The sequence below is a fragment of the Pseudophryne corroboree genome, chromosome 2 (assembly GCF_028390025.1).
Source record: "Pseudophryne corroboree isolate aPseCor3 chromosome 2, aPseCor3.hap2, whole genome shotgun sequence".
Taxonomy (NCBI): domain Eukaryota; kingdom Metazoa; phylum Chordata; class Amphibia; order Anura; family Myobatrachidae; genus Pseudophryne; species Pseudophryne corroboree.
Genome location: NC_086445.1, coordinates 609,379,948 through 609,399,745, shown reverse-complemented (window position 1 = coordinate 609,399,745; position 19,798 = coordinate 609,379,948). Strand labels below are relative to the sequence as shown.

The 19,798-nt window shown below is 42.5% G+C and overlaps 1 long non-coding RNA gene across 2 annotated transcripts in view; it reads left to right on the top strand.

The window, feature by feature from the left end:
• LOC135039637 (uncharacterized) overlaps nucleotides 1-17,443 on the top strand; it is a 74,425-nt gene extending 56,982 nt beyond the window's left edge. For both annotated transcript variants that reach the window (XR_010233645.1, XR_010233639.1), the window contains exons 2-3: nucleotides 16,701-16,857; nucleotides 17,353-17,443. This is a non-coding gene — a long non-coding RNA (uncharacterized LOC135039637). The remainder of the gene's footprint in view (nucleotides 1-16,700; nucleotides 16,858-17,352) is intronic.
• Nucleotides 17,444-19,798: the final 2,355 nt, after the last annotated feature.

Below are 19,798 nucleotides of genomic sequence, written 5' to 3'. Positions count from 1 at the left end.
ATGGACTCACCCAATCAGCAATATGTAATACTTAGATAATATTATCAAATTTGTGCTCCTGCATCAGATCACGTGAGTTATGTACTATATTTAACTTTCAAACAGCTCAAAGTAATTTCCTCTCCATTATCAAAAGCTCTGCTATGTAGATACAAGGTAGGACTGAAAAATAAGTCGACAGGGTTGATCCACCTGAATAAAAATATTCTCTTGCGGTTTGAGGTGCAGTTACAAAAACGTAGCTAAATACTGTAAGAATGGCTGCATGCAAAGGTCATTGATTGTCACATTTTGAGGTGTGTTATTGCTCAAAGCATGATAATATACGTTGGTGTGTATACTATTTGCTTAAATTGGTTATAACTTCAGGGATAATACTTTCTCAGAAAAGAACAATGGCGCCAAGCAGGCATTTTCTGTTTTTCATCCTGAAAACATTTCTCAAATGTTTTGAGTGCGCAGGAAGGGTGTAGTGACAATTCTAGTAAAAAGCTGTATACAGATTAAAGGCTAGGGTAAATTCTATTCAGTTGCATGTGCAAAAAATGTCACAATAAAGACTGTAAATAAATGTCACAGAAATAGCCATGTCAGGGACACAAAAGTACTTATGACATGATTTTTTTCTAATGTTTGCATTGCGTCAATAGGAATTCCAGATGTCACTTTTCAACGTCAGACTGAATTCACCAACCTACTAACAGAATTGTCTTGATAATTAAAAACTTTCGTGTGATTTTAGTTAGTGACGTGTGAGTTTAATAAATTAGAGGCTGTGTGCCCTATTGGCAGGCTTCATATGTTTTACTAGCTGGACAGTATGTAGTTCATATATAGTTGTATATAGATCTGTATATATGTATATAAGTCTGTTTTGCATAAAATGCTCATTACTGTAATAGACATACTCTCCTTTTGCATATTTAGGACATGATTCAGTAAGGATTGCAAATTCTGCTAAGTAGCAGAATCTGCAATCCTTTAGATCGCATGCTGGGAGCCGTCCATCACAGGGTGAGGCCGCCCAGCATTCTAAACGCCGCCCCATCCATGACCACGCTGAAAGTGCAGTGCGACCGCAGGAGGCCCGCTGCCATTTTAGTGATCGCAGCAGCTGCGTGTGACATCATTCAGCTGCCCCGATCATGCCCCCCTTTCTCCATCGCCGCCCCCGTTTTGCAGACGTGCCCCTGCAATGCTCGGTCATCTCTGCCTGATTGACATCAGAGGCAATCACATTTTTGCAAGGCACTGCAGAAAATGCAGGTGCATGCGCAGGATGAGCACTGCACATGTGTCCGCATCATTTTAGCGTATTGCGATCCAACCTGAATCAGGACCTTAGTCCCATCTTACATTTACAAGTCTTGTTGGCAAATTTACCATACCACAGTTTTTCCAAAGCTGCCAATGATCATCGACTTTAACCAATGGTTTTAAAAAAGCAACAGTAATAAATGCCAAATCATGCTGGTTTAGTATTTATCACTGATGCTGATTTAAAACTATCAGCTGCTAAACATAGTCAGCTTTGAAAAACAGCAACATAGTAAATCTGCCCCATAGGGAGGCTGCACTAGGGTTGCAAGGGTCAGGGGAGTGTAGGTTGAGCATAGAAAGGCCATGTTCATGTAAATATGAGTCAGGAAGACCTGAACACATAAACATACTGTATGTACACCCAGGGGTGTAGCAAGGGTGGCTCCAGTGGAGCGAGAGCTCCGGGCGCCAAAAAAGTTAGAGGGCGCGTCACCTCTCCCTCTTCACGCTGCACTGTGGACTGCTGCAGAGCAGGAGCAGAGAGGGTGCACACTGACCCAGACTCAGAAAATACATTAGGTAGGGAACAGAGCAGGCCAGAGGCAACACAGGAGGAGGCACCGACAGCCGGCACATGCCGGAGCTCTGCCCACCCTCTTTATATGTCTCACTCTCTGCTTGTAGCTGCGCAGAAGGGCTACTTATGTAGCGCCTTTCTCTTTCTTGCCATGCTGCTATGGCACCTGTCTGCCCCAGCTTCTGCATCACCTCTCACTTTTCTGGAAGCTGGAGCAAATGTCTCTATTTCAGATGCTACAGCATATCTTTCTGCACCGGCTGCTGCAGCACCACTCTCTATTCCATATATAAGCGGCTATACTGTGGTGTAATGTGTATAAGGGGCTCTACTGTGTGGTGTAACATGTATAAGTGGTTCTACTGTGTGGTGTATTGTGAATATGGGGCTCTACTATGTAGCATAATGTATATTCGGGGTACTACTGTGTGGTGTAATATGAATAATGGACACTACTGTGCTGTGTAATGTGAATTCTGTACTATTCTGTGACCACACCCCATCCCAATGAAGCCACACTCCTATATATTTGATGCACCCGGAGTTTCACAAGGCCTAGAACTTCCATTTTAGGATTAATATGCCAACACATGTTGGCTAGGCTCTTAATTCAGTACAGGGGAGAGGGGCGCTAAAACATACCCTTGCTCCAGGCACCACCATGGCATCTAGCTACACCTCTGTGTACGCCTGCCAGGCATATTAACAGTACTAGCTGGCTGCTTTTAATTGGCTACTTGTATCTTCCACTGATAATACTTTATTAATGTGGCTGCTACTGTATATTGTATGTAATAGCAGTGGTCTATTTGCATTAGTTCATTGATATTTCCATTTGGACTTCAGCAGAAAAGAAGATTCCCATTTGATTTTTAAAGCTGAATATGAATATGAAAGATGGTTGTCATTTTTTATTATATTTTATACTTTACAATAAATGCGGTTTTCATTACTTTATTAATGAATGGTAGAGACATCATTCTCCTTTGTGTATATGACACTTTGTTACATTATTATATTATGTGCAATGTTAGCATTTACTACTGACATAGGGGGTAATTCAGACCTGATCGTTCGCTAGCGGTTTTTGCAGCACTGCGATCAGGTCAGAACTAGAGATGTGCACCGGAAATTTTTCGGGTTTTGGTTTTGGATTCGGTTCCGTGGCCGTGTTTTGGATTCAGACGCGTTTTGGCAAAACCTCCCTGAATTTTTTTTCAAAAGCTTAAATCATAGAATTTGGGGGTAATTTTGATCATATAGTATTATTAACCTCAATAACCACAATTTCAACTCATTTCCAGTCTATTCTGAACACCTCACAATACTATTTTTAGTCCTAAAATTTGCACCGAGGTCGCTGGATGACTAAGCAAAGCGACCCAAGAGGGCGGCTCAAACACCTGGCCCATCTAGGAGTGGCACTGCAGTGTCAGACAGGATGGCACTTAAAAAAAATTGGCCCCAAACAGCACATGATGCAAAGAAAAGAGAAAAAGAGGTGCACTGTGGTCGCTGGACGGCTAAGCTAAGTAACACAAACACCTCAATATCACAGGAATTATTCGTTCTGATCAATGGTATTATTGGTCCAAATCACTGGAAGAAAATGACAAAATCACTGGAATTATTCGTTTTAATCAATGGTATTATTGGTCCAAATCACTGGAAGAAAATGACAAAATTACAGGAATTATTCGTTCTAATCAATGGTATTATTGGTCCAAATCACTGGAAGAAAATGACAAAATCACTGGAATTATTTGTTCTAATCAATGGTATTATTGGTCCAAATCACTGGAAGAAAATGACAAAATCACTGGAATTATTCGTTTTAATCAATGGTATTATTGGTCCAAATCACTGGAAGAAAATGACAAAATCACTGGAATTATTTGTTCTAATCAATGGTATTATTGGTCCAAATCACTGGAAGAAAATGACAAAATCACTGGAATTATTCGTTCTAATCAATGGTATTATTGGTCCAAATCACTGGAAGAAAATGACAAAATCACTGGAATTATTCGTTCTAATCAATGGTATTATTGGTCCAAATCACTGGAAGAAAATGACAAAATCACTGGAATTATTTGTTCTAATCAATGGTATTATTGGTCCAAATCACTGGAAGAAAATGACAAAATCACTGGAATTATTCGTTTTAATCAATGGTATTATTGGTCCAAATCCCTGGAAGAAAATGACAAAATCACTGGAATTATTTGTTCTAATCAATGGTATTATTGGTCCAAATCACTGGAAGAAAATGACAAAATCACTGGAATTATTTGTTCTAATCAATGGTATTATTGGTCCAAATCACTGGAAGAAAATGACAAAATCACTGGAATTATTCGTTCTAATCAATGGTATTATTGGTCCAAATCACTGGAAGAAAATGAGAAAATCACTGGAATTTTTTGTTCTAATCAATGGTATTATTGGTCTAAATCACTGGAAGAAAATGACAAAATCACTGGAATTATTCGTTCTAATAAATGGTATTATTGGTCCAAATCACTGGAAGAAAATGACAAAATCACTGGAATTATTTGTTCTAATCAATGGTATTATTGGTCCAAATCACTGGAAGAAAATGACAAAATCACTGGAATTATTTGTTCTAATCAATGGTATTATTGGTCCAAATCACTGGAAGAAAATGACAAAATCACTGGAATTATTCGATCTAATCAATGGTATTATTGGTCCAAATCACTGGAAGAAAATGACAAAATCACTGTGTCACAACTGAGGGCCTGAGCTGACGGAAGGCAGCCTCAGTTGTAGGGGCTGAGATGTACCGGAACCTGGGAGGTTGTATCAGACCCCTGGACATGTAAGTATCATGAAGAGAAACCGCCCGAAGGCGTGACCACGACAACTTGAGTAAAAGTCAATGATATTTATTTATGACAAACTCCATGCATCACAGTAGCAGTAAAAAGTAACATAAAAATCAGCAGAGAAATAATAATACAGTTCCTGGGTACTACAGGGTGGCAGGGGCCACAGAGCTCTGGTGGTATGAGACAGTTCTTATTATCTGCAAGTTGGAAAGTCCTTACCAGGCTCAACTGTAGCAATGAGGGAAGCCCAGGGTCGTACCAGCTGGTGTTCCAGGGAAAGCTGGACTGCTGTAGATAAAATGCTGCTGTAGGTACTGGTTAGAACCAGACAGATGTTGGCACGGAGTGGATACTGGCTGGAACCAGTTAAATAATAAATAAAGCTTGAGAGCGATGCAATGTAGATGAAATGTAGAATTTGAGAGCGGAGAAATAATAATACCGGTGGAGAGTGGTAAACTGCAGAAAGGACACCGGCCCTTTAAGAGAAGCTGTACACTGCTGGAAGCTGAGCTGGAAGCAGGTGATGTTGTAGCTGGAAACAGGTGAGTCCAGAATGGATCGGAGAGTCAGGCTACACCGCAGATGGAATGCTGGTGCGGGTCTCTATAGCAGAAGTCTGGAGACAGGAGCTGGAACCTGAAAGACATTCACAGAAGAGAGACAAACTGGAACTAGGTTTGACAACCAAAGCACTGACGCCTTCCTTGCTCAGGCACAACCTATTTATACCTGCAGCAAGGAAGGCATTGGCTAGGCAATTATGCAAATTAATAATACTGACAATGGATAGGTAGGAATGATCAGCTGACAGAATCCAAGATGGCTGCGCCCATGCAGACACTTGGAGGGAAGTTTGGATTGTAATCCATGTGGTCTGGAAAACAGTAATGGCGGCGCCGGCCACCGGAGACAGGAGACGCCAGGCTGACAGATGCACATCCGACCACGCGGACACAGCGGAGGCCGCGGCTGACGTAATCGCCACTCTGAATGCAGAAGCTCAGGGACGGCGGCGGAGGCCGCGGGAGACGCCATGCCAGATGTATAAGGCGTTACTGTGGCTGCGTCCAGAGAGACAGGAGAGGATGCGGGAATGTGCACATCAGGATAACAGATGGGATCCGGTCCTGGAGCGCTGAGCCAGCCTTAGGAGGCATCTGATAGGTAAGAAATGGCGTCCAGATACCCGGATCGTGACACACTGGAATTATTCGTTCTAATCAATGGTATTATTGGTTCAAATCACTGGAAGAAAATGACAAAATCACTGGAATTATTCGTTCTAATCAATGGTATTATTGGTCCAAATCACTGGAAGAAAATGACAAAATCACTGGAATTATTCGTTCTAATCAATGGTATTATTGGTCAAAATCACTGGAAGAAAATGGAATGGATGGATACTTGCAGTGACACAGAGCTGCAAGATACAGCAATGGCCTACTGTACACAACTTTGGCCCTCATTCCGAGTTGTTCGCTCGCAAGCTGCTTTTAGCAGCTTTGCACACGCTAAGCCGCCGCCTACTGGGAGTGAATCTTAGCTTATCAAAATTGCGAACGAAAGATTAGCAAAATTGCGAATAGACACTTCTTAGCAGTTTCTGAGTAGCTCCACACTTACTCGGCAACTGCGATCAGTTCAGTCAGTTTCGTTCCTGGTTTGACGTCACAAACACTCCCAGCGTTCGGCCAGACACTCCTCCGTTTCTCCAGCCACTCCCACGTTTTTCCCAGAAACGGTAGCGTTTTTTCGCACACACCCATAAAACGTCCAGTTTCCGCCCAGAAACACCCACTTCCTGTCAATCACATTACGATCACCAGAACGAAGAAAAAACCTCGTAATGCCGTGCTTAAAATTAGAGATGAGCGGGTTCGGTTTCTCTGAAACCGAACCCGCACGAACTTCATGTTTTTTTCACGGGTCCGAGCAGACTCGGATCCTCCCGCCTTGCTCGGTTAACCCGAGCGCGCCCGAACGTCATCATGACGCTGTCGGATTCTCGCGAGACTCGGATTCTATATAAGGAGCCGCGCGTCGCCGCCATTTTCACACGTGCATTGAGATTGATAGGGAGAGGACGTGGCTGGCGTCCTCTCCATTAGAAATTAGATTAGAAGAGAGAGAGAGATTGTGCAGAGTCAGACAGAGTTTACCACAGTGACCAGTGCAGTTGTTGTTAGTTAACTTTTATTTATTTTAATATAATATATCCGTTCTCTGCTATATCCGTTCTCTGCCTGAAAAAAAACGATACACAGCAGCAGCCAGTCACACAGTGTGACTCAGTCTGTGTGCACTCAGCTCAGCCCAGTGTGCTGCACATCAATGTATAAAAGGCAAAGCTTATAATAATTGTGGGGGAGACTGGGGAGCACTGCAGGTTGTTATAGCAGGAGCCCCCAGGAGTACATAATATTATATTAATTTAAAATTAAACAGTGCACACTTTTGCTGCAGGAGTGCCACTGCCAGTGTGACTAGTGGTGACCAGTGCCTGACCACCAGTATAGTAGTATATTGTTGTATGTATTGTATACTATCTCTTTATCAACCAGTCTATATTAGCAGCAGACACAGTACAGTGCGGTAGTTCACGGCTGTGGCTACCTCTGTGTCGGCAGTCGGAACTCGGCAGGCAGTCCGTCCATCCATAATTGTATTACAATATATACCACCTAACCGTGGTATTTTTTTTTCTTTCTTTATACCGTCGTCATAGTGTCATACTAGTTGTTACGAGTATACTACTATCTCTTTATCAACCAGTGTACAGTGCGGTAGTTCACGGCTGTGGCTACCTCTGTGTCGGCAGTCGGCAGGCAGTCCGTCCATCCATAATTGTATTATTATTATAATATATACCACCTAACCGTGGTTTTTTTTTCATTCTTTATACCGTCATAGTGTCATACTAGTTGTTACGAGTATACTACTATCTCTTTATCAACCAGTGTACAGTGCGGTAGTTCACGGCTGTGGCTACCTCTGTGTCGGCAGTCGGCAGGCAGTCCGTCCATCCATAATTGTATTATTATTATAATATATACCACCTAACTGTGGTATTTTTTTTTCTTTCTTTATACCGTCGTCATAGTGTCATACTAGTTGTTACGAGTATACTACTATCTCTTTATCAACCAGTGTACAGTGCGGTAGTTCACGGCTGTGGCTACCTCTGTGTCGGCAGTCGGCAGGCAGTCCGTCCATCCATAATTGTATTATTATTATAATATATACCACCTAACCGTGGTTTTTTTTTCATTCTTTATACCGTCGTCATAGTGTCATACTAGTTGTTACGAGTATACTACTATCTCTTTATCAACCAGTGTACAGTGCGGTAGTTCACGGCTGTGGCTACCTCTGTGTCGGCAGTCGGCAGGCAGTCCGTCCATCCATAATTGTATTATTATTATAATATATACCACCTAACCGTGGTTTTTTTTTCATTCTTTATACCGTCGTCATAGTGTCATACTAGTTGTTACGAGTATACTACTATCTCTTTATCAACCAGTGTACAGTGCGGTAGTTCACGGCTGTGGCTACCTCTGTGTCGGCAGTCGGCAGGCAGTCCGTCCATCCATAATTGTATTATTATTATAATATATACCACCTAACCGTGGTTTTTTTTTCATTCTTTATACCGTCGTCATAGTGTCATACTAGTTGTTACGAGTATACTACTATCTCTTTATCAACCAGTGTACAGTGCGGTAGTTCACGGCTGTGGCTACCTCTGTGTCGGCAGTCGGCAGGCAGTCCGTCCATCCATAATTGTATTATTATTATAATATATACCACCTAACCGTGGTTTTTTTTTCATTCTTTATACCGTCGTCATAGTGTCATACTAGTTGTTACGAGTATACTACTATCTCTTTATCAACCAGTGTACAGTGCGGTAGTTCACGGCTGTGGCTACCTCTGTGTCGGCAGTCGGCAGGCAGTCCGTCCATCCATAATTGTATTATTATTATAATATATACCACCTAACCGTGGTTTTTTTTTCATTCTTTATACCGTCGTCATAGTGTCATACTAGTTGTTACGAGTATACTACTATCTCTTTATCAACCAGTGTACAGTGCGGTAGTTCACGGCTGTGGCTACCTCTGTGTCGGCAGTCGGCAGGCAGTCCGTCCATCCATAATTGTATTATTATTATAATATATACCACCTAACCGTGGTTTTTTTTTCATTCTTTATACCGTCGTCATAGTGTCATACTAGTTGTTACGAGTATACTACTATCTCTTTATCAACCAGTGTACAGTGCGGTAGTTCACGGCTGTGGCTACCTCTGTGTCGGAACTCGGCAGGCAGTCCGTCCATCCATAATTGTATTATATACCACCTAACCGTGGTTTTTTTATACCACCTAACCGTGGCAGTCCGTCCATAATTGTATACTAGTATCCAATCCATCCATCTCCATTGTTTACCTGAGGTGCCTTTTAGTTCTGCCTATAAAATATGGAGAACAAAAAAGTTGAGGTTCCAAAATTAGGGAAAGATCAAGATCCACTTCCACCTCGTGCTGAAGCTGCTGCCACTAGTCATGGCCGAGACGATGAAATGCCAGCAACGTCGTCTGCCAAGGCCGATGCCCAATGTCATAGTACAGAGCATGTCAAATCCAAAACACCAAATATCAGAAAAAAAAGGACTCCAAAACCTAAAATAAAATTGTCGGAGGAGAAGCGTAAACTTGCCAATATGCCATTTACCACACGGAGTGGCAAGGAACGGCTGAGGCCCTGGCCTATGTTCATGGCTAGTGGTTCAGCTTCACATGAGGATGGAAGCACTCAGCCTCTCGCTAGAAAAATGAAAAGACTCAAGCTGGCAAAAGCAGCACAGCAAAGAACTGTGCATTCTTCGAAATCCCAAATCCGAATTCCGAGCCCACCCGCTGGCGGTGATGCAGGGCAGTCTGGAGCGACTGCTGATGCTGACATCTGGTCTGGACTGAAGGACCTGACAACCATTACGGACATGTCGTCTACTGTCACTGCATATGATTCTCTCACCATTGATAGAATGGTGGAGGATTATATGAGTGACCGCATCCAAGTAGGCACGTCACACAGTCCGTACTTATACTGGCAGGAAAAAGAGGCAATTTGGAGGCCCTTGCACAAACTGGCTTTATTCTACCTAAGTTGCCCTCCCACAAGTGTGTACTCCGAAAGAGTGTTTAGTGCCGCCGCTCACCTTGTCAGCAATCGGCGTACGAGGTTACATCCAGAAAATGTGGAGAAGATGATGTTCATTAAAATGAATTATAATCAATTCCTCCGCGGAGACATTGACCAGCAGCAATTGCCTCCACAAAGTACACAGGGAGCTGACATGGTGGATTCCAGTGGGGACGAATTGATAATCTGTGAGGAGGGGGATGTACACGGTGATATATCGGAGGATGATGATGAGGTGGACATCTTGCCTCTGTAGAGCCAGTTTGTGCAAGGAGAGATTAATTGCTTCTTTTTTGGTGGGGGTCCAAACCAACCCGTCATTTCAGTCACAGTCGTGTGGCAGACCCTGTCACTGAAATGATGGGTTGGTTAAAGTGTGCATGTCCTGTTTTGTTTATACAACATAAGGGTGGGTGGGAAGGGCCCAAGGACAATTCCATCTTGCACCTCTTTTTTCTTTTATTTTTCTTTGCGTCATGTGCTGTTTGGGGAGGGTTTTTTGGAAGGGACATCCTGCGTGACACTGCAGTGCCACTCCTAGATGGGCCCGGTGTTTGTGTCGGCCACTAGGGTCGCTTATCTTTCTCACACAGTCAGCTACCTCATTGCGCCTCTTTTTTTCTTTGCGTCATGTGCTGTTTGGGGAGGGTTTTTTGGAAGGGACATCCTGCGTGACACTGCAGTGCCACTCCTAGATGGGCCAGGTGTTTGTGTCGGCCACTAGGGTCGCTAATCTTACTCACACAGCTACCTCATTGCGCCTCTTTTTTTCTTTGCGTCATGTGCTGTTTGGGGAGGGTTTTTTGGAAGGGACATCCTGCGTGACACTGCAGTGCCACTCCTAGATGGGCCCGGTGTTTGTGTCGGCCACTAGGGTCGCTAATCTTACTCACACAGCTACCTCATTGCGCCTCTTTTTTTCTTTGCGTCATGTGCTGTTTGGGGAGGGTTTTTTGGAAGGGACATCCTGCGTGACACTGCAGTGCCACTCCTAGATGGGCCCGGTGTTTGTGTCGGCCACTAGGGTCGCTGAGCTTAGTCATCCAGCGACCTCGGTGCAAATTTTAGGACTAAAAATAATATTGTGAGGTGTAAGGTGTTCAGAATAGACTGAAAATGAGTGTTAATTATGGTTATTGAGGTTAATAATACTATGGGATCAAAATGACCCCCAAATTCAATGTTTTAAGATGTTTTTTAGGGTTTTTTGAAAAAACCACCCGAATCCAAAACACACCCGAATCCGACAAATAAAATTCGGTGAGGTTTTGCCAAAACGCGGTCGAACCCAAAACACGGCCGCGGAACCGAACCCAAAACCAAAACACAAAACCCGAAAAATTTCAGGCGCTCATCTCTACTTAAAATACCTAACTGCATAGCAAATTTACTTGGCGCAGTCGCACTGCGGACATTGCGCATGCGCATTAGCGAATAGCGACTAATCGCTCCGTTGCGAGAAAAATATAACGAGCGAACAACTCGGAATGACCCCTTATATACTGTTGGGTCACCAAAATGCTGCACTGTAATACTATATACTGCTCACAAAAATGCAGCACAGATATGGAATGGATACTTGCAGTGACACAGAGCTGCAAGATACAGCAATGGCCTACTGTACACAACTATATACTGTTGGGTCACCAAAATGCTGCACTGTAATACTATATATACTGCTCACAAAAATGCAGAACAGATATGGAATGGATACTTGCAGTGACACAGAGCTGCAAGATACAGCAATGGCCTACTGTACACCACTATATACTGTTGGGTCACCAAAATACTGCACTGTAATACTATATACGGGTGGTCTTCAGTATGCCAAATGTCGGGATCTTGGCGCACAGTATACCGGTGCCGAGATCCCGACACCCGGCATACCAACAGTTATTCTCCCTCGTGGGGGTCCACGACCCTCCTGGAGGGAGAATAAACAGCGTGGCGCGCATAGCGTGCCACCGTGCCCGCAGCGAGCCCGCAAGGGGCTCCTTTGCGCTCGCCACACTGTCGGTATGTCGGCGGTTGGGCTCCCGGCGCCGGTATGCTGGTTGCCGGGAGCCCGGCTGCCGGCATACCATACTACACCCCTATATACTGCTCACAAAAATACAGCACAGATATGGAATAGATACTTGCAGTGACACAGAGCTGCAAGAAAATACAGCAATGGCCTTCTGTACTGTACTACTATAATATAGTATAATTTGTATAATTAATTATGTACTGGTGGTCCCCAGTCCCCACAATAAAGCACACTGAGTACAGATATTTGCAGCACACTGAGCACAGATATGGAGCGTTTTCAGGCAGAGAACATAGATATTTGCAGCACACTGAGCACAGATATTTGCAGCACACTGAGCACAGATATTTGCAGCACACTGAGCACAGATTATGGAGGTTTTCAGGGAGAGAACGCAGCCACGTCCTCTCCGTTCAATCTCCAATGCACGAGTGAAAATGGCGGCGACGCGCGGGTCTTTATATAGAATACGAATCTCGCGAGAATCCGACAGCGGGATGATGACGTTCGGCTTCGTTCGGGTTAACTGAGCAAGGCGGGAAGATCCGAGGCTGCCTCGGAACTGTGTAAAATGGGTGAAGTTCGAGGGGGTTCGGATCTCGAGGAACCGAACCCGCTCATCTCTAGTCAGAACTGCACATGCGCAAGGGCGATCGCAAGGAGATTGACAGGAAGAAGGCGTTTGTGGGTGGTAACTAGAGATGTGCGGCGGGCACTTTTCATGTTTTGTGTTTTGGTTTTGGTTCTAATTCCATTTTCGTGTTTTGGTTTTGGCTAGGTTTTGCCAAAACCACACTTTTGTGTTTTGGTTTTGGATCTGGATGATTTTTGAAAAAAACAACATAAAAACAGCTAAAATCACAGAATTTGGGGCAATTTTGCTCCTACAGTATTATTAACCTCAATAACAATAATTTCCACCCATTTCAAGTCTATTCTGAACACCTCACACCTCACAATATTGTTTTTAGGCCTAAAAGTTACACCGAGGTGGCTGTATGACTAAGCTAAGCGACACAAGTGTGCGTCACAAACACCTGGCCCATCTAGGAGTGGCACTGCAGTTGCAGACAAGATGGCACTATCAGTGGCGTAACTAGAAATTTTTCTCCCCCAAGCCAAAAAATTATTTGGTGCCCCCCCCCCATAATTGGCACTAGTAAAGCGCCGCCAAAAAGGGTGTGTGGCTTCGTTTAAATGGGCGTGGCTTCGCATAAAGGGACGTGGCATTGCAGGAAAAGACTACCTTATACCCCTTATACCTTATACCCCAGTTTTGCAACCTGCACGCCCAGACGTTAGCCACCACAGGAAAGAAAAATAATCCTAATTCATGCCCCTTACATTATTTGTCATTTTTCCTCCTTATAGTAATGCCCAGTATACATTATGCCACATACTGCAAAGGCCCTCAGACATTATGACACAATATGCACACACTGTAATGCCCCCGACACATTATGCCACACACCGTAATGCCTGTGACACATTATGACAGGAATCGCAATGCCCGTTATACATTATGCTACACACTGCAATGCCCCTGATACATTATAGCACATACAATGTCTGTGACACAGTATGACACACACCACAATGATCCTGAGACATTATACCACATACCACAATGCCCGTGATATAGTATACAACACACCGTAATGCCTGACACATTATGACACACACCGCAATGTCCGTGATACATTATGCCACACACCGTAATGCCCATTACACATAAAGTTCTACAGTAAGGCTTCTAATTACTTTTAAATTACCTGCTCGTTGCCAAGGGTTTCATGCTCTTGGTTCCATGCACGGTGCCAGGGATTTTCATGCTTAGGGTGTCATGCTTGTTGCCAGGGGTTTCATGCACTGGGTGTCATGCTCGTTGCTAGGGGGTAGTGCTTGTTGCTAGGGCCGTGCTCCCAGTGCCGCATATGCCCCCAGTGCCAGATATTCCCCCACAGTGCCAGGTACATGCCCCCAGTGCCAAATATACCCCCCAGTGCTACATATGCCCCCAGTGCCAGATATTCCCCCACAGTGCCAGGTATATGCCCCCAGTCCCAGATATTCCCCCACAGTGCCAGGTACATGCCCCCAGTACCAAATATACCCCCCAGTGCCACATATGCCCCCAGTGCCAGATATTCCCCCACAGTGTTACATATGCCCCCTCAGTGCCTGCTCCCCTCAGTGCCAGATATTCCCCCACAGTGCCAGGTATATGACCCCAGTGCCAGATATTCCCCCACAGTGCCACATATGCCCCCACAGTGCCTGCTCCCCCCAGTGCCAGGTATATGCTCCCAGTGCCAGATATTCCCCCACAGTGCCACATATGCACCCACAGTGCCTGCTCCCCCCAGTGCCAGGTATATGCCCCCAGTGCCAGATATTCCCCCTCAGTGCCTGCTCCCCCCAGTTCCAGATATTCCCCCACAGTGCCAGGTATATGCCACCAGTGCCAGATATTCCCCCACAGTACCAGGTATATGCCCCCAGTGCCAGATATGCCCCCTCAGTGCCTGCTCCCCCCAGTACCAGATATTCCCCCACAGTGCCAGGTATATGCCCCCAGTGCCAGATATTCCCCCACAGTGCCAGGTATATGCCCCCAGTGCCAGATATTCCCCCACAGTGCCAGGTATATGCCCCCAGTGCCAGATATTCCCCCACAGTGGCACATATGCCCTCCTCAGTGCCTGCTCCCCCCCCCCGCTACTTTGTGTTGGAGGGACACGGAGGGCACAGCGCGCGCCTCTCCCGTGTCCCTCCTGGCTCTCCGGCCGGTCTAATAAAGTAAGTGCCGGTTCGTGAGCCAATCAGAACTCACGAACGGCACTTCCTTTATTAGATCGGCCGGAGAGCCAGGAGGGACACGGGAGAGGCGCGCGCTGTGCCCTCCGTGTCCCTCCAACACAGCAGCGGAGGGAAGGAGACCGCAGATTGACATGCGGACGCTCGTCCGCATGTCAATCTGTGCTAAGTCAGTGGCACCCCCGCACCCCCCAAGCCACCGCGAGGACTGCGGGGGCAGTAGTTACGCCACTGGGCACTATTCAAAAACTAGTCCCCAAACAGCACATGATGCAAAGAAGAAAAAGAGGTGCAATTAGGTAGCTGGATGGCTAAGCTAAGCGACACAAGTGTGCGGCACAAACACCTGGCCCATCTAGGAGTGGCACTGCAGTTACAGACAGGATGGCACTTAAAAAAACTAGTCCCCACCCCAGTGAATAGGGTCCAATATACAGTACTTCTCTGTTTCTACTTTTAGCAATTTGACAGTAGATAAGTGACAAGTGACAGCTTGAGTACCAAGAGGAAGAGGAAGACTCTGGGACTGTGACAAGCAACAAATTTGAGAGTAGGTGCCTGCGTTCTGATGTGTGTTCACAGGCATAACCCAACCCAGGGATACCCTGTACTGAAGCAAGACAAATGTCAAAGGAGAGACACTCATGGCATTGAGACTGAAAGAGTTTATGTCAAAGTGATAATTCTAATACCTGGGTTGATCATTTTAAACTGTATGGTGCTTCTGCAGACCAAGTATCTAATTGCTAAAATGTCATCCAATTACTGTGGCAACTGTAACTGTATGGTACGTCAGGCCCACAAACCATTTACACTTGTTACTAAGCTTGCATGTTCAGGAGTGTTTGTCCGTGATAAATTCCCAATATGGGGCTGATTGAGAGGTGGACGCTATTCACACAGAGCACTCCGGAGCATTGTTACAGCACTGAACACAAGAATAAGAAGAAGAACAGAAGAAAGCTGCAGCATTTCATAAATTGCTTCCAATAATTCTAAACGTGCAATCTGCATTATATACACCCTCACATTCCTACCTTTTATTACTAGGGCTTTTTTTGCCTATGAGAAAAGGTGGAGGTACTCAGAAAAAAACATGACTGGTACTCACCAAAAGGTACAAGTTGATACAGTTTTTATGGTAGCTTGATGATATGCTAAGTGTGTAAATATGTATTTTATTCATTGTTTTTCCTGTTTCTGGAGTAAATTATAAGCACTGCTGGATTACCAAATAGGCAGAGTTTGCACTGGCCTATGGGCTCCGCGCCTATTAGGGGCCCCGCAACAATGGATCAAAATAATATCGATTTGATCTTAAAAGAAAATTACAATCAAACTTTCTTACATTGTTTCCAAAAATAGAAAAAATTAATCATTACAAAATAACGAAAACTTTACATTACAGAAAATTTTGTATTAATGTAATGTACCCATGAACAACTTAAAGTGCATAAACCATAGACATCAGATTCACATTACAGTTTCCAGATCGTAGATTGTTGGTTGGTAACTGTAAAAAAACGTATTAGGCGATAATTTGCGGTGGGACCCCGAAATTTGACTGCCACAGGGTTTAATCCGTTACAAATTGGTACTGCTTATTACCTATGCGGAAAGCCACAACATACCCTTAAAAGACTGTTGATCGTACTTGAGTCTTTCCTGCGTATGAAAAAGTCAGTTCAGCAAATTACATGTTTTATAACATATATAAAACCTCTTCAAACAAGTAACAGGTGAAAAGTGGTAAATACCACTAATGACCTCACTCTATAGATAGCAGTAAGAGTAATGGTTTCATTCCTAAATTCATGTTGAAATGTGGGTGTGTAGTTAGATTACATGGTCAATGGATATAAATGAGAAAACTATGTGAAAAAGCAAACAAAATGGATCAGTGTATTGTTCTGAAATAGTAACATGCGTATTCTTTTTCAAACATCTGTTAACAGTTGAAGTAATTCTGCTTTTGTTTGGTAAACCTGCCCCCATGTGATGATTGGTCAGATGATCAAGTCTGTTGTAAACAAAAAGGTTTAATTGCAAACTTCATGCGTTTGGAAAGTGACAGAATCCTGTACAGAGAAAGAACATTGGATTCAAACTAAGGTAAAACTCACGTAACCAACATTATACTGCCAACATCATAGCATTACAAATAACATTATAAATAACAACATTATAATAACATTATACTGTCAACAGAGCCATTGGGTTCTGGTGTGATTGCATGAAAATGTTTTGTTTTTCAATGCAAAACAACCATTATACTGTAATGAGGTGCTTATTATTATTATTATTATTATTATTATTATTATTATTAGTAGTAGTAGTAGTAGTAGTAGTAGTATTTATTAATATTATTAATATTAATACTATTTTGTTATTATTTTATTATTATTATTACATTTACCAGAAATGTATAAAGACATTTATGCAAGAATATCACGGTAAGTAGAGCCATGTGTTTCAAAGTTTACTATTCAAAGGGACAAAAATAACATAAGAAACAAAAGTATCTATTGTGACAAAGCAATATGGTTTAGTAATTTAATCTGAATATTCTTTAAAAGATCTGCATTTTGTTTGATTATTCTTCTGTAGGTCCCTTGTCACTCAGGGTAAATCTCGGAATAAAGCATGAATTTATTGATCTCATTTTCCTTCCTGGTTTTCTATGTTGGAGTAGCCCATGCTGACAGTAAGTAAGATTACCTTACTGTATATGTATATAAATAGATTATATGTATTTAAATAGATATAGATAGATAGATTGTAAATTGATATCTGCACAAATTATATTGTGATAATAAGGGTTCAAAAATTAGCTACTGTAGCTGTAATTTTACAACACAATTCAGAGGTGATCTCCATTTAACTCTAAGGGGTATATTTACAGTACCGCAGGTTTTTAGAAGCGGTGATGCTGCCCATAGCAACCAATCAGATTTGAGCTATTCACTTCTATAAGTTGCAAGATACATAAGAACAATCTAATTGGTTGCTATGGGCAGCATCTACACTTATAAACCCAGAATTTAATAAATATATACCTAAATCTGTCTACAAATCTTAAATTCGCTGCCTCTCCCCTACAGGGCAACATGGTTTTTCCAAGTTGCAAAATTGCACTTTCTAGCTGATTTTCTCCTATCTGGCTCAATGAATATTAACTGCATAAGCAAAATAAATTCCCATACTTTTGTGATTTAATAGCAGCTTCTTAAAAATATGTTATACTAGCGTTTAGCCGTGGCTTTGCTCGCATGGATGTTATTGCTCAACGGAACTAATTTTACAAAGACAGTAATGCCATTAAATATAGTGATGTACATTTTATATTGTAGACACTGATCGCAAAATTTCACACAATATTTGCAGTTTTTCCTTCAGGGAGTAACAAAAAAAAAAAATGCCTGAAGCTACTAACTCATGAGCAAGCCACGTAAAGCTGCCCATGTGAGAAGTAGCTGGTCCTGAGATATCTGCCTGCAGTCCTTAGTGCTTGCCCTTGTGACTTGTTGATCTTCATAGCAAAGCAAATGCATAGAGGCGCTTGAATTGGAAAGGAAAATAGTTTGGGATAAGGGGTATACATGGTATAAACAATCTCACTTGGGCCACATCTTATCAGAATCTCTGTCACAATTAGATTCCTCTGCAGAACAATCACTTTAAGTTGACGCATGATCGGAACACTAACTTTTAGTGTGCCATGTGTCAAGCATCTGTTTGTTCCTTTATTGCTCCTCTCACTGATATCAAAATCATCAATACCTAATTTTCTGTATTGGTCACTAAGCTATACAATAGTGAAAGCACAATCCAAATTCATCCAGTAGTTTTTGCTTGATGCCGAAATGAATAGACAGACATACAGAAAAAAGACAGACAAAAATTCAATTTTTTCCCCTCTTCATAGTTCCAAAACAGTCCCTAGAAGTATATTACAAAAAAATAATTGCTATGTACAGACATAACCCTTACAGTTTTATTATATGTATAGATCAGTTAAAAAACATCTATTTACTAAAGGTTGATTTTCATCAACTGAAAAACAACATCCATTTATCCATGGTACGGTTCCAGTTATTCAATATTGATGAAATGCTCAATGAAGTTTCTTTTTCTGCCTGCATATAGGTTGCAGTTCTTATTCTTTTGATTCTTTAAATTAAGGCATATTGAAGTAGCTTATTTAATCCCTTCTCTGTTGAAGGTTTTTTTTATCCCTGTGCTGAGGCCCTTTTTTGACATTTACACATATCACTTTCTAAACATCAAGATCACTAATATTTTTAATTATACCATTTTTTTTATGTTTTCAGAAAATACCATTAGCCTCCTAACACATGAATTAAAATCTAGTCAAAATGGCAAAAAATAAAATAAAAAAAAATGGTTATTGAAGTTTCAAGAATATGAATCAAAAGCAAAAACACATAGGTCCGTGACTTTTCGTGGATCTTATATGTTTTTTGCATGAAAAAATTAATTTTTAGATGGAAAAAACTGGGGTAATTGAATAGCCCCCCCCCCCCCCCCCAAAAAAAAAATACCTGTAAATCAGTGATAAAAATATTTTTGTAGCTAATTGGATATCACCTAAATTTGCTAATTCTATGTGTAGGTTTCACAAAAAAATCTCCACTTGAAATAATGATTTTTTTTGCCTCATTTTCTCCATCTTAATTTACACACTAACGATGTGCAAGAATAATGTCACAGCTCAACAAGGCCTATCATTTTCTTTTAACTAGCGAACCTACTGTACAATACTTTATTTGAGGATAGACCTTTTTTTATTTTACACAATATGAAAGAGATCTCTGCTTTAGATCTTCCAAAGTGTGGAATTTTCTTTTCTGTGTGTACTGTTTACGTTATTGTCTGGTGATCACAGTAAAATAACTACTAATGAGGACCATTGTATGAAAGTGGATAGTGCCCTCTTTCATGCAAGGGTACCCCCACTTATGTGCAGTACAGTGTGAGGGAGATAGGGCATATTCCGCCCAGACAATAGCTGCTAAGGGGGAATTTTATTGCT